This window comes from Dendrobium catenatum, unplaced genomic scaffold (assembly GCF_001605985.2).
Source record: "Dendrobium catenatum unplaced genomic scaffold, ASM160598v2 fragScaff_scaffold_1220, whole genome shotgun sequence".
NCBI lineage: Eukaryota > Viridiplantae > Streptophyta > Magnoliopsida > Asparagales > Orchidaceae > Dendrobium > Dendrobium catenatum.
The window spans coordinates 681,424-708,309 of NW_021319682.1; the positions used below are offsets into that span (position 1 = coordinate 681,424).

At 33.0% G+C, this 26,886-nt stretch overlaps 1 pseudogene; it reads left to right on the forward strand.

Annotated features, from left to right (window-relative positions):
• The first annotated feature begins 12,508 nt into the window (after positions 1-12,508).
• On the forward strand, positions 12,509-12,911 carry LOC110115809 (annotated as a pseudogene).
• Positions 12,912-26,886: the final 13,975 nt, after the last annotated feature.

Sequence of the window (26,886 nt, forward strand, 5' to 3'; positions counted from 1 at the left end):
GTTTTATTGCATTTGACCTTTTATTTTATGTTTATTTTAAGCTCACTATGTTTAAAAATCCTCCTAACAGCTTATCTAAAAAAATCATTCATTCAAAATTTTTATACAATCTAGCTGATCATTTGCCACTCCGTCTATGCAAATGCAGTCATTTTAGATATTACAACATACTACATGATATTCTCACATTAGCAACATATTACATGATTAAAACCATTCCAAGTTAATTTGATTAACTATGATTAAAATCATTCCAAATATTTCTAACTCTTAAGATTTAAGTTGGAAACAACCATCAAATCTCTTATTATGGCATGTAGGTAAACATTTTTTTTACTAGTTAATTGTAATAATTTCTTTCTATCAATTTAATTTGAAGAATCAGCATGTATATGATGTTCAAAAAGTTCTCTAGCATGGAGGTGTGAAAATACCCCTAGGCATATGCCTATTTGGAATGAGCTACCAGCTGTGGGCTCCAAAAATTCGACCCCAGCCACCGCCCTCGTGCTTTTCTTTTGGAGGAGTTTTAACACAATTATGTTACGGGGTAAATTTTGGGAAGGCAGATGGGTTTGTAGATACGACACTACCCATAGATTTTGCCCTTATTTTGTGAGGACTTTATGATCTGAGTTCTGATTTCCTATAGGTGCAAGGCCCTATAGTAAATTACCCCTCCCGATAATAAAGATAGAACTTTTGATTAACGCTAGTCGTCAACTAGATATATATGAATATGTGTTATCTGGCATATAGTAGTAGCATGGGCTTAATAATTTGAATATTTTATATTTAAAATAGAAATTTCATCATCTTGCATTTAAAGCAGATGGTAGGGGAATGGATGGTGGGCCTAATCAAGATCCCATGGTTCGTCATCCAGACCTGTCATGGTCCATGGTCTACTTAGTCAGAGGAGGTAGTCGACCCAACCTAACATAAAGAACCTTATCGGCAGCTATGGGTTACTTCATCCAAGGGGACCTTATAGACCTGGGGTGAATGTTTTTCTATGAGGACAAATTTGAATTCACCTTAGCTAACAGAGGGCTTTGTATCCCATCAATTATATCATATTGATTCATATCTCAAGTATTTGATGCCACTAAGGAATGTATTGGATATTGCCATAACCGCTATCTCGTGATGCCATTTGGCATTAAAACCACTCATTTCAAAGGGCCTTGGGTCATAATCGTTTATTCTACGGTGCCATTTAGTGGCAAAACTGCCTGTTATAGGACACGTACCACATCCTTATTGGTAGAAGACTTTTTAAAAATGGATCCTAGTTATATTTTCGACTACACATTAGCTCTATGTGAGCTGAAATAAATTTTAATTTTTTCCACCTCGATAAACTATTACAAAAGGTTGATGAATTTTTCTTTATGTAGTTTGATGGATTATTTCAACTTTAAATATTTGGATTTTGGGAATTTGGATTTTCATAGACGTTCAGGTGGAATTTAAAATATTTGAAATTGGCCTCTCGAATTGAGATTTACATTCAACACGGTCATCATCGGGGTGACTATGGGGTCATTCATTGACTAAATCTTGTCGACCCTATCAACTTGCCAATAGGAGATCGAGTTTTGTAGGCTTTATACCTTTGTTATAAAAATTTGTTTATTGAAGACCTATAAGGCCTTATGTGAACGTACAAAATGAATATTCCGGTCAACACCTTGACCATATATTTGTTTGAAAATTTGAACTGTATCGACTCTTATCTATCTATATAAAAGCATCAGGCTTAAACTACATTCATTTATAGACCTGCACTCTATCTCTAGACGTCACGTGTGTATCCCAAACACTCTCACCGGGGTCCATGTGAGTCTTTTTACTGCACTTACCCTCTTATGTGTGCATATGTATACAAATTACGGTGTATGTGTAATGGCATTTTAAGATATTTGCATGCAATACGAAGGGGTGTCCAACTGCATAAGTGACTATTATTATTATTCAATGCGAGGGGATTTATTTTAAGCTTTGTTTATGCCTTCTATATGCTTGTACAAAGGTTGCAGTTTACGTGGCATGGCATCTTGCTTCAGCGGCCTATAGACTTTTACTACTGGTTCACCACTTTTGCTTACAGGTAAATTATAGCGTTAATCTCTACATGTGATGAGGGACCTCATCATCCTGATGTTGACTCCCTTTTTTCATTCACTGGAAGATTTTTTTAGGCTCGTATAGGAATCTATAAGTAGCTCCTTAATTATGTCATCATCATTTTTTATTATTGGCTTAAATAAAGAATCAATCATTTCAACCTTAAATAATTTTATTCATACCAGCATCCTATATTTTGAAATCAGTGATCGTTCCATTCAAAATACTTATTTTTAGAGTCTTCAGTATATTGGATTTTTATAATATGTAGCTTCCATAGTTAAATAGTTGGCCTCTAAGATAAGCTGAGGTATCTGGGTGCTCTTGCCATTCCTGACTTCTTCAATAAGAATAATAATTTGATCTTCATGGAGGCATTGAAGGGATTTACACTTTCTTAAAGGAACGTTTGAACAGCAGGAAGTTTAGTTTTAATTTGCTCAAACATCTCCTCCATTCTTACAGGAGGTGTCCTTCTCATAGGAGGATTCTGTCCGAGTAGGTACTTATACTCCTTGGTTGAATAGTGTTAGAAAATGCATAGCACTATCAGTGTGTATGGTATATTGTGTCCCAATGCCAAACTTTGAAGGTCATTTGAACTTCCATGGCCCACATATTTCAGAGATGTTTTCTCTCACACAAAAGGCAAAGAAAAACTTTGGAACACCAGGAAGTTTAGTTCGAATTTGCTCAAATATCTCCTCCATTCTTATAGGAGGTGTCTTTATCATGGGAGGATTATGTCCAAGCAGGTACTTGTACACATTGGTTGAACAATGTTGACAAAGGCAGTACCATAGCACTATCACAATGTATGGTACATTATGTTGCAATGCCAAACTTTGATGGTCATTTGCACTTCTAAGGGCCATAGATGTCAGAGATATTTTTTATCACACGAAAGACAAAGAAAAAACTTTTATACACTAGGAATTGGAAACAGTTGTAAGAGTCTCTTGCATTTGAATCATGTCCACCTTCATCAATCTTAGTTCTCATTTCACTTGTTTGCAATGACAAGTCTTCTACTATTGATTCCCAGTGTCGCCTTTTTCAATTAACAGGCGTAGTGTTGCTTGTGTTAAGGATTTCATTAATGCATATGGGAGACACCTGTGCATCAACTATTATCATTTGTTTTGTTACGCATTATGCATTTGCAGGTTGTTGATGATTGATCCTTACTTTACAATTTCTTATCATTCATTCTCTCTTCGGTCTGCAGGCTGAGAGTTTTCCACCATGATTCCCCTGTTATTGACGTGATGTTTGTTTTTATTCATTTCAATGAATTAAATTGTTATTTGGCATTTGCATATTGATTTTGATTATGCATTTTAAGGTTTAGGGTTCAATTTCTTGTAATTCAGTTCAAGTCCAAGTTCTATGCAATTCAGTTCAAGTGCAGGTCCTTTGTTGTTCAAATTTGATCTCTTGCTCTTCATACAAGTTCTCTGTATTTTGTCCAAGTTCATTTTACTTGTATATAGATACAGGTCCTCTATATTGCTGCTTAAGTGAGGTCTTCTTATTGATTAAGCTTTGTGCACTTAAGTATAAATTTCGGCAGCATCCCAGCTTATCCCCTGTTTGGGGGAAATGTAGGGAACTGGGTATTCCACCACGCTACTAGAGCATGTATAGTAGGAGTCAGGGGTACAACGGGCCATACATCTTTTCATTCTGCTATGCTATAAGAGCGTGTATGGGGTCTTCAACAATACCCATATGAGAACTCTAGTGGCTTGATCCACCACGCTACAAGAGCCTGTATAGGGGTTACCCACCTCACCGTATGCATCACACCGGGCTCCCTCCTACCGTGCTACGAGAGCGCATATAAGTAGTTCTTTGGTCCACTGCAAACATCGAAATGGGATTTAAAATATTATACCTTGTGTAGCAGCCGTCGGCGGTGTCGATTTTGAGTACGAGGAAAGAGAAGATCTCGTGCAATTTAAGTTTGTCCCCACCATGCTACAAGAGCTCGTATAGGGCCTACCTGCCTAATCACTCCTGTTGAATCGGATCCCCCCCCCACTGTGTTACATTGAGTGCGTATTAGGCGATTCACTAGCACATCAAGCGCATCATGGCTGAATTTAGAGAGTAATTATACCTGCCATAGGAGTGATTGATGACTCTCAACGGTGTTGGCTCGTGGATTGATGCAAGGTAGGTGAAGGTATTTTATTATCATTATTAACTACAATTAATCATAATTAATTATTGTAATTTATAATTAATTATAATTAATGGTGTTTAATTATGAATAATTAATCACAATTAATGATATTTAATTATAAAAAAATATAATTACTTATATCAAACATAGTTAATAATAAATAATTATGAATAACTTAATTTAAAATCATAAAGTTATAATTAATTAAATCATAATAAATATTATTTATAATTTATAATTATAATTAATATAAGTATAATCAGATTATAATGATTTAGCTTATTCATAATTAAACTATAATTTAATTTAAATAATCTTAAATACAATTTAATTTACATTAATTTATAATCATCATAACCTTAAATTAAATTAGAATTAATGTAATTATTATAATTTAACTTATATAATTATCATCAAAATTATGATTATCATAACTATAAATTAAAAAAAAAAGTTAAAGCAATTAAAATATTAAAACAAATTACAGTTACTCTTAATTATAATTTTCTTATTATAAACTAAATTAAAAAGATCATCATAATTGTAATTATTTTAATCTTAATGATAAGTTACAGTTAACATATTCAAAACTTACACAATTATAACGTAGTTATATTAATCCGATATTACTAATATTAACTAAATAGTAAGAACAAATGATAATAGAAATAGTAAGTACCCGTTAGACTATGCAAGAGATACGTAGTAGCTGGATGGTTAAGGCTTAGGCCTTCTCCAGCAGTTCGGCAAACAGGCGAATGGAGAGTCTCAGACGTGCCAACCGAACTCCATTTTTGCCGGCATTCAGTCACTTATGAACAGCGTGACACCAATATTGGTGTCGCACTGTTCATTTTCGCCATTTCTTTCTCTCTACCGAACTCCGTCTGAGAAAGGCGCGAAAGAAACTACGATGATTTTGGGGCAAAATGGCATTCCACTGGAGATGAATAAAGACACTTTTTGGTTTTACTGCATTTTGCAGTGAAAAATGAGAGTTTCCGTTGGAGATGCCCTTAAGGTGACGAATGGAAGGAAGAAGAGGCCGGAGTTCCTCTCCTCGTTTTGGTGGGGATAGTGGTTGTAGGAAGGCTTCTTGGAAAGGCAACAATTGTCAAGTTTTTGAAAGGCAAGGGCACCGAGGCATGCGAACTGGTATTTCATTCAAGCAGCTGGTTTTGACACTTTAGGGTTGTTTGGTAGCATCCTGGATTTGATTTAAGTAGGATTTCGTAAATCCTCTAAATCCGAATTTCGGAAATCCTGAGAGGCTTAAATCCTAAAAACTGTTTGGTAACATTCATGATAAATCCTCTTAAATCTCATGTGACTGTTTGGCTATAGAGCATGATTTATTGAGCGGATTCTTCCTCTAGCACCATGGATTTCGTAAATCCAATAAAATACAGGATTTTGAAAATCTGGGATTTAGAGCGAATCGGCGGAATTTTTCGTCTAGGGAGGATTTTGTTTGCCGTGAGATTTGGATTTGCATTTTAGGCCGTTTGGCTGGATTTCGCTCAAATCCGCCTCAAATCCAGCCTAATCCTGCTACCAAACAGCCCCTTTGGCTGCAGAAGTTTCATCTGAGGAGCTGGAATAGATCTCTTTGAAGACCAGAATCTCAGATCGACTATGATGTCTATTCCAAAATTTTCGTCCGTTCGTGAGTTAACAGACAACTCCGTTCGGGAAATTTTGCCAGTTCGCATATTGCAGGACTCTTCAGTCCCGTCTATGGATGTTCTGAATGTGCTTGTATCTGGAAGTTTTGTTGATTCTGGGGTAGTTTGTGTGAATAGGTGTATAATTTCATTTGGTTTCATGTAAAACAATTCATAATCATGTTACAATATGTTTAGTCTAAATTGCTTTACTTCATTTGTCCCTTCGTAAGTAATACAAAGTCTATCCCATATGTCATTTACACTTTTGCAAGTGGAAACCCGCATGTAGTCTTCTGGCTTAAGTGCACAAAGAAACTATTTATAAATTTTACGTTAAATTATGTTAAGTCACATTCTTCTATAGTCCAATCTACAAAGGGTGTTTAAACTCTAATAACATCAACTAATCTAGTTGGTTTTATATACCCTTCTAAAACTAAAATACACATATGATAATCTAGTGACTGTAAAAATATAGACAAGCGTGTTTTTCAAAAATTAAAAGGAATATTATCAAACAAAGTAGGTATAGTGATCGAGTAATTATCTGGTGTGTTTTGGTTTCCAAATGTAGCAAAGTTCATTTTTTAAAAAGTAGTCTAAACTTATAATTTTGAAACAAATCTCTGATACCACTTGCTGAATCTTGAATATATTATTAAACCCAAGCTAATGTCCCACGACTAACCAAGAGGGGGGGGGGGGGGGGGAATTGATAATTTTAAAAATTCTATTGGATTTAAAATTAAAAACCTTTTAAGATTTTAAGCAAGTTAAATAAAGTTAAAAAATAACTTTTCAACCACAGAATAAAAACATGCAGAAAATAAGTAGCAGAAATTTAAATGACATAAAGATTTATAGTGGTTCGGTCAAACACGACCTACATCCACTCCCTAAAGACTCACTTCAGGTATTGCACTATTACCAAAAGTTTCTCTCCCTTTTCCCCCACAGCAAGGCGGAGAATCCTTTACAAAACTCTCTTCCACTAATCCCCAGTTCTGTAGAGAACCATCATCCTTTTACACTCTCCAAGTGTCGACAGAGAACCGTCGGCTGTTCACACTCTCTAAGTGTCACTACAGAACCGTTGTCCTTTTATACTCTTCAAGTGCCGGCAGAGAACTGTCATCCTTTTATTCTCTCCATGTGTCAGAAGAGAACTGTCGGCAGTTCACACTCTCTAAGTGTTGATAGAGAACCTTCGACTGTTCACGTTCTCCAAGTGTAGGCAGAGAACCTTTGGCTATTCACACTCTCTAAGTGTAGGTAGAGAACCTTCATCCTTTCACACTTTCTAAGTGTCGATAGAGAACCGAATCTTCTTCAAAGATCTACTCACGAGCAATCTAGAAAGACAAGAGGAAGAGTTAAAAAGACAAATCACACTAAGATCCTTATCTTTGAGTAACCTTGTGAATCCTTCACACTCAACTTGCAAGAAATCTCTCTCAAACACTCTCTCACACTCTCTCTTTCAATTTTCCTTGAAAAATCATGAAGACAAGACTCTTTCATGTCAGTTTTAGTGGATGTTTTATACTCAAGACATGAAAAATCATCTTAAAATTAAAAATTTTCAAATTTTAAGCGTACACGATCGTACAACATGATCGAATTTCGTATGTATGAACTGTTCAATAACTATTGTGTATGAACCTATTTTGAATTGATACAAAATCATTTTGTACGCGATCATCATTTGGTACAAACCAAGTTTGTTCGGGTCCAACAGTATGAATATTTTCAAATTTATCTATATGGAAGGTCAGGACAAAATGAGCAAGAATGAACCTGAGTTGTTCGTTCTTGTACGAAACTGTGATCGTCCCATACGAACCATACTTAGAAAAAATATTTTGTGCAAGAACAGATCTGAGACATTTATCATTAGATGAAACTAGGATCGTCCTGTATGAACCATACTTAGAAAAAATATTTCATGCAAGAAAAGACCCGAGACATTTGTCCTTGTATGAAACTGGAATCATTCTATATGAACCATACTTAGAAAAAATATTTCATGCGAGAACATACCCTAGACGTTCATCCTTGTACGAAATTGGAATCGTCCCGTACAAACAATAATTAGAAAAAAATATTCATTTATGTTCGTTCGACTGCTCATCGGTGAAAATACATGATAAGATTGTTTCGTACGAAGTACGAAGTGATATCGTACAGTACGATTAGTTTAAAAAATATGAATTTTAAACTCTCCTCCGGTGTGTGTGTGTGCTCAGTTACTCAATTACAATCACACTCTTTTAGACTATATAAAATGAAAAATATAGACTTCAACCATAATAAACTCTAAATTGATCTTGATTTAAAGTCTTCAACAATCTGTAGTAAGTTTTCCCTGAAATGTTAGTATACACAAGAGAAAAATAATTCTTCTGAAATATGTTAGGAGAAGTAATAATCAAAGTAATAATATTTGGAATCATAAAAAATATATAAGTTGCATAATATCAAACAGGAAGAACTAAGTAGCAACAATCTCAACAAGTGGACATCTTGGTTCTTAACTTTATTCATGACAGTTATTTGTTTACCACTGCCGCATCATTATATGATCGTTTTGAGCTTGGCCTATGACCCAGAGTATTATTGTTAGAGGGGAATGCAGAGCCTTCTTTACATGGTTACAGGTCTCCCACATTGGCAGGTATCGATGAGGATTTAATTTTGGCAGGGTTCTTAGCTACATGGTTATGCACTTTTTGTTCTCCCACTTAGTGTGGGATTTATACGTTGCAGTGTTTTCCTAGCAGCTAGTCAGCTTTCACAGGGGTAGTGCCTTTCTTTAGCTCCACCAATGCTTGCTAGGATTTTTAGGACTCTTCGTGTAGCTTTTGAGGTGAGTTCCCTTGAGCAACGTGATCAAGTTTTACCATGGAATTACCTTCACGGTTGGGTCCATCTACACATTAGAGGTGAGTTTTCTTTCCTGGAGTGCCCTCGATACTTCTTGAAGAGGGGATACCAGAAAGTCATGCATTTGGCATAGGCTACCTCTAATTTGGAGTCAGATTTAGTACGACTTTTCTTCTTTGCTCTGCACCTAGATTTGGACCATTTTGCTATGATTCATCAACCAAATTTTGTTAGTTTGACATATTATATGAGAGAGAAATTTATTACTGATGAACTTTACGGATAGAGGAGTTGTACTTTACTATGGAGTAGGAGCACTTTGAGGGTAACTGAGTACTTTGCCAATATGCATCCAGGCTGGCTATATTACCATTATGGCAACACCATGATATTGGAGGGATATCAAAAAAAAAAAGTTGCTCGCCATTTTGGCTTCTCACAGGCTACAACATATGATGGATAGGGGCTTATTCCTGTGGTTGTAGATACTAGGAACATGGACAGTGTTCCTCTAGATGTTCGGTTCTACGTGGCTTCTATAGTATGGTTGTATTTACTGAGATTTGGTACTAGCTCTACTTTTTACATAGCTCCTTCACACAGTTAGACTAGTGTAAGCTACACACACTTTACTTGGGTATAACTTTTTTTTGCCCTTTTTCTATAGTGTGGTGCTCAGACATATGAGCACCAAGTATAAAATTTGGTGTTGCCAAGGGGAAAAAGTCTCATGAGTCTCTTCATGAACCCTCGAATATAGAGGTAACTCATTTACTAATTTTTTCTTTTCCTTTTTTTTGTATTTAATTTATTGATTGATAATTTTAGTTTGAATCTTCTTTTAACTTTGATACAGGGAGACACGATGATTGTCATGCTACCATCGAGGGTAGTGCACCCTTTATTGTTAGGGCACGAGTTATAGGTTCTGACTCAGATCGTACCGAGGTACCTCAATCTTCTTGCATGCATTTTGGTTCCCAACAAGTTGAGCCTTCTTATACATATGTATATCATATAGCTAGTTCTACGCCATAGCACTTTTTGACTCCTGAGGAGGTATTAGTGGGCCATCGGATGTCTAAGGATGCACCATTTCTAGAGAGGACATCCATGGTCCTAGGATGTTAGGCTTTACTATATATAGTATGCAAACCCTTTTTTAGAGTTTAGTTTTCAGGTGGACCTGTAAGAGTCATTCTGGCATGGAGAGATGCCCGAATCTAGTATAAGTTCACCTGTGGAGCCTCTTGACGTGCCATCGTACATTCTTACTATCTTGGACCTAGTGTCAGTTTCTACAGTATCTTACCCTGAGGCAGATCTGTTATACACGCCTACAGTCTTGGACTTAGTACCAGTGGCTGCATTACCTTACCCTGAGACAAAGCTGTCATACACGCCTATGGTCTTGGACTTAGTACCAATAGCTGTAGTACCTTACCCTAAGGCTCTTCCTAGTGACCTTGCTAGCTTCTTCCTAGAGACTAATCCCAGTCACCTTGCTAGCTTCTCTTGAGGTATGCTATTATTATATTTTAATTTAATATTTCATGTATTTTTCATTAGTCTTTTCTTATGTTTAATGCTTGTGAGTTTCTTGTAGTACCCGTAGGAGCAGATTATATATCAGAGATTCAATGCCATGCTCCTGTAGCTCCTAACCCTTGGCATTGAGACATATTCGACCACTGTACAAATTTTTTATAGGACTTGATAGCTCGAGTAGATCCTGGATCACCTTATTCCATAGAGTAGTTCACTTCTACATCAAATTACACCTTGATTTACTAGCATAACTTGGATTAGAGACTTCGAAGATACAGTACTAGAAAACCATGTGCAGAGAGGCTGTGTTTCAAATAAAGAGGTTACAGTTCCTTTCAATTTTATGCACCAGAGTTTCACTATCAGAGTTACAGGAGAAAGTTGATTGGTGTCGGGCAGCAGTAAATTTGGCACATGATAAGCTTGATAGGAGCACTGAGGCACTTAGGAGGCACCATGAGAGTTCATCCAGTATGGTTGGTGAGATTGAGTGGTTTATATCTCATTTGAAGGACCATTGGAGGGACATCAAGGGAGTGATGTCTCATAAGACAAACCTTCAAGAGGCACATGATCGAAGTGAGCGGCTCATCAGAAGGGAGGACCAATGCAACTAGTTGTTATGTCAAGCAATGTAAGCTATCGATACTACACTTACTCGAGCTATAGAGGAACTGCACACTTCTAAGGCTGAGTAATAGATTTTGGATGAGGTTACTTCATAGTTGGGGGCTTTGTGAGCTCGTCTCCCCTGGTGTACTTTTCTCTTTTTAATCTTTCATGAGATCGACTTTTCCACCTCCTTTATTGATTATATTTTATCTAGATGATATTTCTTGATTATTACAATGAGCTTTTTCTATACTTTCTCTTTCTTCTTGTTATATCTTCATAAAATTTTAAATATTTATTTAGGAATTTTGGTATGCTGCATGATGTCGACCCAAATAAATATTTAAAATGTTCCCCTATCTTTAAGACCACTTGTAGATGTTATTAAGGGTACCCCTTCCATAATTTTGTCTGGAGTCCTAAGATTTTGGCTCCTTCAGCTCCGTACTTTGTGTGACACACTTAGTGAAGGATTTGCAAGCTTTGAGTTGAATTAATAGTACCATATGTATATAGTATTCGAACCCTTAACCGATCAAAAAGACATTAATCTGGGTTACATGAGTTCACCAGACTGGAAGATCTAGGACTCATTAGCTCTTCATCATTCAACTATTGAAATGAGGGTTCCATTATTATGGCCTTTTTTATAGCTTATTGAGTAAACATAGCTGTCAGCGATGGCCATATATCAGCTTGTCGAGTTTGACCTCACACACCTGTTCAAGCTTCAAACTTGAGCTATAGAGAAACGTACTCTCCAAACTGAGTTTGTTAAAGTTTGCAGGTTTGATGTCGGCCTTCATGGTTGTAGGTTTCAGAGCCTACCACATTTGATAACAATGCTTATTGGGAATGCATGCTTCCCATTATAGCTTTGACATTTTGTTCAATTAGAAGGATCTTGTCGACTACGAATATTGTCGCTTATTAAGTTAGATAAACCTCCATACTTTTTGCTATTCCTACAATCGAGTTGTCAAAGTGGGGGTTCCGCTACTATGTCTTTTCTTATGACTTGTTGAGTAGACAGAGCTGCTAGTAAATCGGCTAGTTCTTGGATTATTGAGTTCGACCACATATACCCATTCGAACCTTAAACTTCATGCTGCATAAGAACTTGTATTGCTACAACGTGATTTGCTGGAGTGCATAGCTAAGAAAGCCTTCTCTTCTAACCTTTAAAATCTTCGGATACTTGATAAGTTGATATCTTATGTATCTTAGATAATCAACCGTACGTATGTGTTGAAACCGAAGTTATTATTATTATTTTTTTTGACATTTATGAATGGTCTTTTGGGTCAACCAAAGGTTTTTTATATTTATCTAGGGATCTTAGCATGAAGTATGATGTCAACCTAGATAAATAAGATAACCCCCTATCATGACAGAGATCAGTAACTCTTGCTGTATACTCCTAGGTTTCAACTCATCTCTCTCATCAATTCCCTTCAAGTAGGTCTCCGGCTACGTCAAAATGACCACTTCAACGTGCCTCGCTGACAAAAAGATCGCTAAATTTCAGAAGAACATAACAAAGTGAGGATCTGTTCCTGAAACCACTATAAAGAAATGGAACGATTATCCTGTTGGCCCTATAGTTATTGGCTTCTTCGTTTTTGTGGTCATTGGATCATCTTTGTTTCAGATAATTAGGGCGGCCACTAGTGGCGGGATGGCTTGAGGAGAGAACCAACTGATGGATGGGAGTAGCTATTGGTTGGAAAAAAATAGAGTAATTGTTCTATAATATTCACAATTTGTAAGGTTTGAAAACTATATTACAGCGTGAGGGAGTTTAGAATTTGACCTTTGTTAGGTGTAATCATGTTACAATTGACAGTATGAACTTAGATCTGGATGAACAGTGTGTGTGTGCGTCCTATCTCTTTTTTTTTAAAAAAAAAAAACCAATTATGGAAGAAAGGGTAATATAGTTCTTTTTTAATATTTATTTATGTATCTCTGCCTGAAGCATAATATTGACCAAAATAAATAACAGGATGTCCCATATATTATAGGAGAGAATTTTATATTTCATAATTTTTAAAAATATTTTTTGGGGATCTCAGCATGCGGCGCGATGTGAACCTAAATAAAAATTTAAAAATCCTACTATGTTAGAGGCTTATTTTGAATATGCCTTGTACTTTGAGATTTTAAATATTTATTTTGAGATTTTGACACGTAGCATTATATTGACCAAGAGAAATATTTAAAAAGCCCCTAATCTGATGGAGGATTTTGAAATGTATTCTAGCTACACAAGAGAATTTCATAATATGAAATGTATATGCTAATAAACATGTATGAAATATAGCACATTAAGCATAACATTTTCTTGGAAAATTTTATAAATAGTATTTCTTTAGGTATCGACCATTGATCGGCAGCATGGGCCTCTAACCATTTAGATTTATCATCTGAGAAGCTCCTTCTTGGTACACCTTCTTGATAATGAAGGGTCCCTTCTAGTTGATATGAAATTACCACCAATCTTTTTGGTACGGGATGATTATCCTTCTATACACCAAGACTAATTCCCCTTCTTGAAATGATCGAGGACATATCATTCGATCAAAGGACTTTGTCAACCTTGCTCGAAAAATCTCTAGGTTTTGTTGATCATGTTACCTGGCTTCATCGAGCTCTTCCTTTCTCAACCAAGCATTTCGTTCTTAAGTATTCTCATTATAGATAGTGACCCAAAGAGACGATAGTTTAACTTCTAATGAAAATACTACTTCAACTCCAAATACCAGTGAATAAGAAGTGGCTTTGGTCGGGGTTTCGTAGGATGTACGATACGCCTAGAACACCTCTTCCATCATTATATGCCATTCTCTTTTATTCATGAAAAGAATCTTCTTCAACAATTTTACTAGTGTTTTGTTAAAGGCTTCTACCAGCACATATTCTATTGGATAGTATATGGATGAATACCACCAATCAATCTTATGACGATTGATAAATCTATTAATCTTAGTGCTTTTGAAAGTTATACTATTTTCCGAGATTATGCGGTATGGTACACTGAATCTGTATAAAATATTATGAGTGAAGAAATTAATAAGCTCAAAAACTTTTTAAGATAATAGGCCAAATTAAACTTGGTGATTTTGTAAACTTCTAGTACATGATTTATAACAAGTAGATAATCACCATAGATTTTTATATTTAAAATTCTAACATTGATTACAATCTCTAATCCTGTTATTAAAGCTTCATATTTAGCCTCATTGTTGGTCCAAAATTTAGTCAAGCTGAGTGAGAATCTCATTATACCTTCTTCAGGTGATACAAAATGAGACAGATTTTGTCTTGAGCTTTTTCCAAATTTGGAGGAAGAGTGCACTTAATTGACGATGCTCCATCGAAGTACATTTCCCATGCTCGTAACATCTCCTCCTCTTTGACATTCATGATCTGCTTGTCAGACAGATACTCATTGAGCAGTGAATTTGCAGGGATAGGATGAGCAACGAGAAAATCTGCCAACACCTATCCTTTCACTTACTTTTGTGGAATGTATGTGATATCGAATTGTAGGAGTATTACTACCCACTTGGCTAAATGACCTATCAATGCTGGTTTTATCATTAAGAACTTTAGCGGATCGATCTTTCAAGATCATTTTGAGAGATAACATATAATTGCGAAGTTTCTGAACTATAAAAATTAGGGCCAAGCAATACTTCTCAATTGAAGAGTAGCGTATTTCCGCTCCAATCAAACTCGTGCTAATGTAGTAGAGCGCATTTTCCTTGCTCTCTTTATTGTGCTAAGTTAATAATACTATGAGGGACTCTTTTAGTGTTGCGATATACAAAATTAGAGGCTTCCCTAAAATTTGAATCATAAGAATAGGCATGTTTAATAAGTATCTCTTAATTCTATCATATTCTTCCCAGCACTCTGCATCCCTCCCATTTGAAAAAAAAAAACATATTTCATTATAAACTTGGAAAATGGCTGACACATACCCGTAGTTTCGCGTTAAACTACCGAATGAAAGCTAGTTATCCTTGAGGAGCAAAATTATAGAAGGTTCTTTGGCGGCGGGATCTCTATGATTGTATCAATCTTGTTTAGGTCAACTTCAATTTGTCGATGGCAAACGACTTACCCCAGAAATTTCCCTAAGGATATCCCCAATGGACACTTGAGGGAGTTCATTTTCTGATCATATTTTTTTATCCTCTCGAACACTATTCTTAGTTCATTAAGATGATATTTATGGTCCATGCTTTTAATGACCATATCATCTACATAGTATTCAAGTTTTTTATGAATCAGCTCATCAAATATGTTCATCATTGCCCATTGATATGTGGCACCAATATTCTTCACGCTTAAGGGCATGACCGTGTAGCAAAATATGCTTATAAGTGTTCTGAATGATGTATGCTTTTCATCTTCAATCTCCGTTTCGATTTTGTTGTAGCCCGAAAATCCATCCATGAAGGAGAATATATCATAATTAGAAGTGTTGTCAACTAGAAGTTCTAATACTAGGAGCGAAAAGTCATCTTTCAAACATGCCTTTTTGAGGTCCCTAAAGTCGATGCAGATACAAATTTGATCGTTCTTTTTCTTCATGTGGATAATGTTGGAAATCCAGTCGGCATATTTTCCTTCTCAAATGAAGATCGCTTCTATAAGCTTCTTTATTTCTGCAATCACATATTCTTCAATCTCCAATCTCATTCTCCTTAGAGCTTGTTTGACGGATGTTTCATCTGCTTTGATGGCTAATCTCTGAACTTCTACATAAGGGGATAAGCCGGGCATCTCAGCATATGTCTAGTTAATAAATTCATAGAGAAGCTTCTTCATTTCTTCTACTTGCTATTCTTGCTGAATATAACTAATGAAGGTTGGGCGAGGGTCTTCCTTAATCCATAAGTTGACTTCTTTTAGCTCATCCATAGTAGCAGCCTTTCCACCATCTTCCCCGCATGTGATTACTTGGAAAGTCTCTTTCTGGAGGTATTTTCCTTTAATGAATTTGATACCTTCATACGCAGCTATATCCTTCTATCATAATGGACACGGATTCCTTCTCTACCAGAGGCTTAGGCATATACGAAGTTGTCAATTAGTTGTAGGAACATTGATTTACTTTTGTAGCATTCTTTGAATATCTTTGGTATTAAACCTAGTAGCCTCGTAAGTAGTAACTCTTCAGAATTAAGGAGTATACAACACCAGTAAGGATTATGTTCTTTACGCTTTCTCGCAAGAATCTGAACCTAATCCTACATTGACATGATGAATGTAGGCTGGGAGAACCTAGTTCATGGGGTCTTTACATATAACCAACATCTCCTACCAATGCCGTATGTGGAGTGGGTTTTCAAACTAAGTTATCTATATTAGAATATTTGATGTTTCTAATTCACTAACATATATAAAACTGTAGGGTATAAGTAGTCACATATAATACATCTTATCATGGAGATCCTTTCAAAACTACATTTGTGAAATGCAGAAATCATATGAATATCTTGTCTATAATCGATTAGATACATATGTACTAGTAGTATTCATAAAGTCGAGAAAATAACCTCCCTTTTAGTCCAAAAAGTCCAAAAATGTCGATGTGGCCAATATAACATGTCTTATAACATTAGCATTCAATGTATTCAAATATATATATATATATATATATATGTGCATACAAATGAAATGAACATATATGTCGTTGTATTATTTATGTTTATATCTTATTATTATTATTATTATTAATCAATGAACAATACATGCTTCGAGAGATTTAACGATCCTTTGGAATTATACCATTCACATTTATTTAAAAAAACAAAAAGAGTTTCTAGATTTGAGATACTAACTACACCTAGCAAGGCAAGAAACTGCTGGATGAAGGCAAGATGCTACAAAATATTTTTTTTACTAAGCTCCTAATGATAAAATTTGGGATTAATGTGCTTCTTTTAAAAATTTATTTAAACATATCTAAAATTGAACATTCTTTTAAGATTTCGACTTCGTTTGGAAAAGCTTTTTGATTCTTTTACTTTTGAAGACACAACCATAATATTTATTTGATCTCTGGTTTTTTACAGTTAAAAAAAAATTATATTAAAAAACATGTTTTTCAATTGCTTTAAAATTATTATTTCCTTACAACAACTTTATAAAACAGTTAAAAAGTTGTATCAAATGAAGCCTTAAACACTCTAAAATCTTTAAATTTTGAATTTATCAAATTTAATAAATTTAATTTTATTATTGATATTATTGAGAATAATAAATAATAAAATATTAAACTATATTGCTTAAATTCTTGACATTGGAAAAATAAAGGATTGCCACAAATTCATTCAAACCTTAGCCACTATTTTTATTCTTTTATACTTTCAGGTAAATGGGGTGGAAAACTATGAACAAATCAGATGGCCATAATTCGACTGTGTTAGTTCTAATATCTTTGAAATTAAGTAAGAATTAACAAACAAAAGAGAATCACACTATTTTTTCATGGTAACTCCTTGCACATGGGAGACAGAGCAGGAGACTAAAAGCAAGGAGTGCATACGAAGATAAAAACATGACTAAATTTTTATTTATGTTTAACAACGCAAAATAGTTAAAAACCATATCAAATAAACCCTTAAACACTCTAAAATTTCTTTTAATTTTAATATATCAAATTTAATAAGCCAACTCATTATTCTTGCATTAGTGGGAGTTCAAGGCATCATACTTACACAAGATTTTTGCTGCTTAAACTTATCCAGTAAAAAGCATTAGCTTTCAGAACTTCCGAATTAGTACACTTTATATGAGCAAGAAAGCATTACACTTCATTTTTTATACCTTAAACAACTATAACAAGACTAACGAAAATGAAAATTTATTAATAGGCAAAACTCCCTACCTTTTGAGATCTTCTTATCCTTGACTGCTTAACATTTTTTATTTAGGGTCAATCGACCCCCTTTTTTATCCTCACTCTTGTATGTCAAATATTACTTTATCCTCCGTCTTTCCTTCCATTTAAAATATTAGTTTAAATAATAACATAACTAATAGTACTTGTAATGATCAAAACCTTATTTTGTGCACCAAGAACATTTTGAAATTATCATTTTACCTTTATCTTTTGAAAATGATTGTGGGGCCCATTCCATGTGTTGCTTTCACAATTTAGTGTCATGCTTAAATTTCATAGAAAATTTGTATGAATGTGCAAATATTTCAAATTTCATATGCATTCAATGTGAATGAATGGAGATCTGTATTTTCCAATTCTAAAAATCTTTTTTAATTGAAAAAAAAATACAATATACACACAATAACAATTTGTTCAAAAATCATTAATTGTTTTAATTTTTTTTTTTTGCTTTTTGGGCTGATTTATGCTTCATTGAGGATAATGTTTTTACAGTTTTCTACAACAACTCATAAATATGTAGTGAAAATATAGTCGTCAAAAGTTATCCAAAGCAAGACCATTAATATGCAGAGGGTTAAAGGATTTGGTGGCTTGGAGAGGGTTAAAGGATTTGGTGGCTTGGTTTTAAATATCATATATCCCTAAATATTTTGAACATATTTTATTTTTAAATAATATTTTCAAAATGTTCATGCCTTTTAAGAAAATTTTAAAAATATTAATGAATTCTAAAAATGACTTAAATATTTTTGAATATATATTTTTTATGGTTAAAACACACAGAGTGCTTATGTGCTAATATCAAAAGAAGAATTACAAGTCCTTTGAAGGATCCACCACTCAATACATGCTAAAAAATTTACAATCAAAAGAGGAAAAAAACTAAGGAGTTCTGGATCCATATCTAATTAAAATAAAGAAAATAAAATTAAGGTAGGCAAGAAGCCAAATCCCAAATAATAAAAGCCCAACATATTGAGTATATCAATCAACCACTGAGGTGTCGACATATTATCTACATAAAAGAAAGTAGTAGAACAAAATCAAAGAAGCAGGTGCATACAAAACATACAAAGATTAAGAAAATCACAAGGAAATAAACAAGGCAAAAACTACCACACAAGACAACAACCAGAGGAAGAAGTAACAATAGGAAGAAAAAAAAAGACAACCAGAAACTAGCAATAAGAACCCTGCAAAATTATATGGAATGCCCAGAACTCACCAAGCCAAACACAGAAAGCCAACACATAAGGAAATAAACAAATTACAAACCCAACAAACAAAAATTAGACAAGACAACCAGTAAACCACTATTAGGGGAACACAACTAGCCAACAACCCTAAAAGTCTGACTCAGCAGAAATAAACAACCAACTCAATATAGAATAAGAAAAAAACAAAAAAGAATCAGAAGCTAAAGAACCACAGATAAACACTAGACTAAACAAACCCAACTAGACATAACATAAGAAAAACCCCATCATAACCCTGATAGGAAAATCTAATTGAACGAGTAGAAATAAGAAACCCCAAAGATGAAATAATAGAAAGATAGACCAAAGGCACGATGAGAAGGTAGGATCCACCAAGAAGAACCGACAACCTAATTTAAAATGTAAGACAACCACGAAGCATCCAATATAATTTAGCCTTCAAGAATATCAGTAGCATTTTACATGTTGAAAAGGCACAAAATTATTTCTAATAGAGCCTTTCTCAAACAACCACACCATGCATGCATTACGAGCCCTTTTAATTTAAGAGATTCTAAAAGAAATATTAATCATTAAAACCATAATCTTTTGAAAAATATAAAAGTTATTAGTGTTAAGAAAATTTTTGGAATTAATCTAAGAGACCAATCTTTTAGAATTTTTTTCAACCCAAATTTTCTAAATGTTGTTGTCATGGAAAATCCTAAACCCTTAAATAGGGCTTACAAATCCACTCATAAAGCATCACAGTTAATAGTATTGGAGGCAATTCCACTCACCATCTTACCATTGTGACTACAATTCAACCCACAAAAACCATTACTAGAACAAAAAAAAGAGCTATGAATGTTAAGTTTACTTATTAAGAGAAGGCAGCTTGGACCACTAATAATTAAAGGAGGAGAAACCACATTAGAATTATCACAATGAATATTAAAGAAAGTAAGCAAATAATTCCTTTATCTAAAATTCTTCAATGTTAATAAACCAAATTTGAAGAGTTGTTGAACTTCGAACAAAAAAGAACTTAAAACCCTTTGGTAACACATTTTAATAACAATGTGCTAGCTCTTATTCCTTTTATCCCAAAGAAGCTATTGGACTAGTAACAGAATGCAATAAAATATTCCTTTTAACTTTAAAATGAAAATAACCATATAAAAAAGCAATAATAACCTTATTATTAAAATCAATTTTAATCTGTAAACCTTTTTGTAAAGCAGTTCAAACTTTAGCAGCAAAAGTCCCATTAAAAAATATGGCTAATAGTCTTAACATTATAACAACATTGATATTTCGAAACCAAATATAAGTCTTTTCCATTTAATCTACTATCAACAGGAATATAACTTTTTTAAAAACCTCCAAGCTAACATAGAATTGTTTAAAGGGGTAGAGGAATTCTAGTTTTTACCAAAAGTAGGGATAATATCTTTTTTGTTTCTAAAGAAGTGCCACACTTTGTTAAGACAAAAGTTGCCATCCTTAGATAAATTACACATAATTGGATCATTAAAATTACTATTAATGGGAATGTCGCACAAATTGTCCACCAAGCTTTGAGGAATATACTCAAAAAGATTATTTTTAAAGAAAATATCATTGCTGATGAACCAATATACTATCAATGAGGATGTAGAATGAGAGTTAAAGTGAGCATCTAGAGACCCATCACCAGACTAATAATCTTGCTAAATGAAAGAGAAAATGTTTTGTATTCTACGCTAAATGATTAATTCGGCAAACCATTTATGTTGCACAACCTGTCCCACACAAAAGAATGCACTTGCTTAATAGAATAAGAGGTCAGATGTTTATTCTTATAATATTTCTTGTTCATGAATTTGGCTAAAATATAATCATTTTTCTTTAGTTTCCACCATAACTTGAAGGAAAAGCTATTAACCAAATAAATAAAAAACTTATAACCTAGACCCACTAAAAAAAGGATCGGTACAAGCACCTTAATTGGACCAATGCATCTTTTTAGAATTAAAAGTGGAGCCCCAAAAAAATTTATTCATAGCTTTCTCCAATCTATCACAAACACCAAAAGTAGGATTAATGGTTTGGAGGAGATAAATGGTCATAGATCATAAAACACTCTTAATAAGAATAAGTCCAGCCCCCATAGAAAGAAATTTAAATTCATAGGTAGATAGATTTTTCTTGATAGCAAAAAATATGTTATAAAAAGGGATTTCTTATGACCTTTATACAAAGGAGTTCTATGGTAACAGATAGGAAGAACCTGATTATAGAAGTTAGTGCATAATTTAATATTATTACAATACACCAGAGACGTACCTTTGCCCCCTATGAAAGAGCATTTCCTATTATTAAAATTAAGACAACTTTCCATTTTAAAGGTAGATATAAACTTCTTGACCTTCTTGACATACTTAATAGAACAATTGCAAAATAATATAATATCATCAGTAAAGCAGAGATGAGAAATATCAAGACCACTATAAGGAAAAGTTTTTGTGTATAGGTAAAATGATGATAAATATCTAGATTAATAATCAGCAGAAAAAATGTAAAGAGTAGTAGATAAAGGATCTCTTTGCTTAATATCCTGGGCACCTTTGAAAACTCCAAGAGACTTGCAAGTAATGAGAATAGAAAACAAGAAATTTTTAATAATACTTTTAAATAGTTTAATAGAATTAAGATCAAAACCAAATTATTTGATAATACTAAACAAAAAAGTCTAATTTATTATTATAAGCCTTAGAAATATATAAGTTTAAGGATTATATTATGGCCATGGACTTTTTGGTTGATTTCATGAAGCAATTTTATAGAAAGAAGAACATTATAAGCAATGTTCCTACCTTTAAGAAACCTCATTTTATTTGAAGATATGATTTTAGGGAGAAAATTAAATAAGCTAGATGCTAATATTTTGTATAAAATTTTATTAAAGGTAGTAAAAAGGCTAATAGGTCTATAATTATTCTATGATTCAGGGTTAATCTTTTTAGAGATCATTACAAGGAATAGGAAAACCTTTTAAAAAAATGCTGTCACAGCTTTTCATAGATCCACCTTAATAATATTCCAATAGTTTTGACAAAAAGCTGCAGATAAATCTTTAGGATTTTCCATAGAGTCCTTATTCATGCTCATTAAAGAGTTAAAAATTTTGAGTTCATCTAGCAAATTAGAAATAGTATACTTGCGCTCAAGACAATAGAAAAATGAATAACATGAGGATAAGAAATAGGCAAAACATGCTTGCTAATGCCTAAAGATTTCTTAAATAAGGTAATAGAAAACTCAAAAACTAACGGTTGATTGTCGCACCAGTCACAAGACCCCTATTTGATCCTATTAATGAAGGATTTAGTTTTTTTAGCATTAGCCATGGCATGAAAATACTTGGTGTTCCTATCACATACCAAAATAGGCTTAGAACTTGCTTTTTATCTCAAAAATTATTCTTCCATAAGCTGAATATTAACCAGGCTAGCCTTGGTAGAGCAAACTTGATCCAAATTAACATCCCTAGAAAGAACAACAAACTTATTTTTAAGGATATAAATACTCTTTTTTATCCATAATAATTTTATTAAAAATATTGCCAAATTTAAATTTAGTCCACCATTTTAAAACTTTGTTTTATTCTATTAGGATTTAAAGAAAAATATATCATATAATTGTTCACCTCGTAGTAGTAAGAAAGAGGATCAACCCAATTCTCTTTAACAAACATAACAAAATTAGGAACTTTCAACTACATATTTTGAAAATGAAAAGGAATGAAACCACTAGAATTAATTGAAGAAAAATTCAAAAGAGAAGGAGACACATCAAAATTAGCCTTGCTAAGGTGATCTACAACAAATCAAAGCCAGTCATTAATAAATAAAATTCTATCTAATCTTTCCCATACTCTATTATTAGACCAAGTAAAATTGGAACAAGAAAACTAATATCAGATAGACCATATTCCAACATCATATTATTGAAATCCTCTATAGCATTAGGATTAGGAGAAGTGCCCCTCAGCTTTTCATAAAAATTAGAAATGATAATAAACCCCCTCCAATAAACCAAGGACCCTTATAGTAACATACAAGATCAACAAGTCTTTGCCAAAGAAGCAGTCTACCATATTGTGCCAAAAGAGCTTATTTGTAAAGGTTTTCCTAAAGCATATGCCAACAACAACCTTACCGACACCTTTGTCAAGTGTCTCAATAAATTACATGCCTTAAATCTATTAGTTCACTTTAAGGTACCTAAATAGCTTGATTTTTTTGTAGTAATTTTTCTTAAGAAGGTAATTGCACTCTTTTAAGTATAATAGGAAAAAGTCTTCTCATCTAAAAGACCTTGAAGAACATGTTGATTTGGAATCCTTTATGTCACCCTTTTTTGGTAAGGTCCACACTAGAGATTCCTAATTATAAGGGCTTATAATCATATGAGCCAAAAAAGGAAATAATTCAATAAATAAAAGTAAATACTAGACAATTCCATATATTTATATATTAATGATACTCTATTTCATTTAGAGGTAATATCTCTTAAGGGCCTTAATCATGCTTTTCATATTCCATGATGAGCCTCCTAAGCATAGTTTGGAGACCATACAATTACTTCAACAACCTTGATAATTCAGTAAGTGCTCTACCTACTAACTTGGTGTATTGGTTTTTTGGAAAAATATATCTTCATTCAATTATCTTCATTTGCATTAAGTGATGGTGAGTATAATAATGAGAAGAATGCAATTGGAAAACATGATTTCAATTTTTCTTGTTACTTAAATATTTTTAATTCTTGCACTAATAAAGCATGTTCCATAGTTTTCTTTTGATTTTTTGTTTAAACATTTAAAGCCAATACTTCCTAAATATTCCTTTGCTTTTTTTCTAATTCTGAATTAATAAAGTTATGTGCCTTAAAATTTATTTTAATGGATTTAATTTTGGACAGTTGTCACATTTTATTTTACTATACTTTTACTACTTTAGAGAGAATCCTCTTAGATTATTTGTTCATATAAAATATTGGCATTACGATATAGATTTGGCCTATGTTAGAAAGGTAGAGGTAGACCTAAAGACTTGGTTTAAAAATATTAAAAATTACATGTTTTATTAGATTTAAAAGATAATTTTACTCTTAACATGACACAATTAAGAAAAAAATTTCAAGTAGCCGAGCCCACATAGTGGGATAAAAAGTTGGTGATGTTGATGATGTATAAATTTATAATTTTTTTCAAGCATTTTTATGACGAGAGTTATTTTATAATAAATATTTGCTAGAGTGGGATAAGTATAAGAAAGTTATTAACTATTTTTTTTCAAATGAGAAAAAGGCAAATTAATATTCTTAGTGACAGTTCTATAACTATTTTTTATAACTCTTACATACACTTGAGCTATCTGAAGTAAATCCCGAGTATTTATATATATATATATATATATATATATGTCCTTCTTAGTGACAGTTCTATAACTATTTTTTATAACTCTTACATACACTTGAGCTATCTGAAGTAAATCCCGAGTATTTTAGTGCTAAATTTTAATTTTACTTTTGAATCCCAAGTTAGGTTTGTTGAGATATCAAAACTTGCACCATCTCAACTAGAACTTGTTAGTAGTATTGGATTCTTAATATTTGCTTTGGAGAGGATGATGAATGAAATGTTTTTGGGTGAGGCTTCATTTGGTTATGTTCAAGTAAGGATGGAAGGCATATTGTTCATGTGACTGGAAAAGCTTGACTTTGCTAATACAATTTTCTCCCGCTTAAAAGACTATTTTATCTCTTTCTAACCAAATTCATCTCATGATTTGATCTTCCACAAGTAAGAAAAATAGAAACAATTAAAGAAATGTTGGTGATCATTATAAAAGTTTGTATAGCATCTCATAATAGTTGCTATTTCTTGTAACTTCTATTTAAGGTTGCTTACATAATATATTTTTTTTTACATATTCCAAAAACAATTGGTGAATAATGTCATCATAAGATAAGTTCTATCACGAAGATGAATAAAATGATAATTGCCATGTATTACATTACACTTTGTAAACAAACCATTCATTGTGTTTTTACTCTAACCATCTAGCATATAAGGATTCTAAAACTCCAAAACCTAATTAACTCATCTTCAGTCTATACGAGGCTTATATATACAATAAAAGCCAAAAGGATAATAAATTATTTATGAAATTAGTAACATGCTATAATTTTTTTGTTTTATAATATATGGCAAAATTAGCAACATGCTCTATAATTATTTCTTTGCTTCGTATATGAACTAGATATATTTTGATTGAGTGTAATTAATTTACAACATACGAAGCTTAAATGATTTTTTTTTCTTTCCAAATTCCATGGAGAATAATTTATCATTAATGTTGATGGTTAACTTTAGCAATTGTATGTGTATAGATTTGTGTTATATATATACATAATAAAATATAAACATCTAGGTGTCAATTACTTTTCCAATAATATCATTTGATAATAAATTTTGCCTTCATTAAATTTATAAATCACATGCTTAATTTGTGTTTTGCTAATTCTTAAATCCTTATCTTGTATGCAATTTTCTGTTGCAAATTTGGACCCAAGTCTTACGATTTTGATGATAACAAACATTATTAGATTTCTCACTATGCTAAATGAATTTATTGCATATCTATTTTCTCCATGCTCACTAACATTTTAGGTCCACTGTTCACTTACAACCTCGATCAGCCCAAGATTTGGTAGTTTAGGATTTAAGTCTGTATTTTTATTCTTTATGTACTTTTTATCTTTCTTAAGTCAATTATATATTCTAGTGGATCCTAAGGCTAAGGAGCCTTACATAGATACACACTCAAGGGGGTGAGTTAGTGAGTTAGGAAAAAGTTGAGTTTTTTGAACTAATCATAAAATATGATAAATTAACCAAAAATACTTAAATAGGACACCCGTGATAATTAAAATTGATTAAAATAATCATATTGTATGACTCCTATCGTAAAGTATGATCCATTATAATCATCAAAATAGCTACCAATCATAATTTGAGCAATATATTTTATAATACAAAATTTGTGTCTAATCATACCGTATGATATGTATCATACAGTTTGATATATGATAGTTATGCCTAAATTGATCAAGTGATTAGGGGAGTAATTATGGTTAATTTGATCAAATAGATCGTACAAGATGATCTATGATGATCATACTATATGACTTTATTCTTTCTTGGGATAAAACGTTATCATCTCTTATCGTCCAAGACAAATTGTTATAGTTTTTAAACTAATCATATAGGATGTCCTCCAATGTCATATTGTATGAATTGAGCTATACATGGGACAAAAATTTATCATCGCATATCATAGAAACTCTTGAACTGATAGTACAAAATAATGCAATTTGTAGTATCTAAAAAGGTTATTTGCTATTAATTATACTGGACAATACTCTTAATTATCATGGATGATTCGTTCATCTCTTTAAACTGATCGTACATAGTCTATCTCTTCATAGAGTACTAACAAGAGTACTTTGAACTAATTGTACATGATGATCTTGGATTAAACTGGACAATCATAGTCGACAAATTAAGATTGTTGCCTTTCTAAGAGGCTCTTTTTAAAAATCTAATTTAGTATTGTTTCCAAAAAAGACTTTTGTTGCTAAGTGCCTTAAGTGAGAGCATAGAGAGGGAATTAAGGAGTGCTTAGGGAG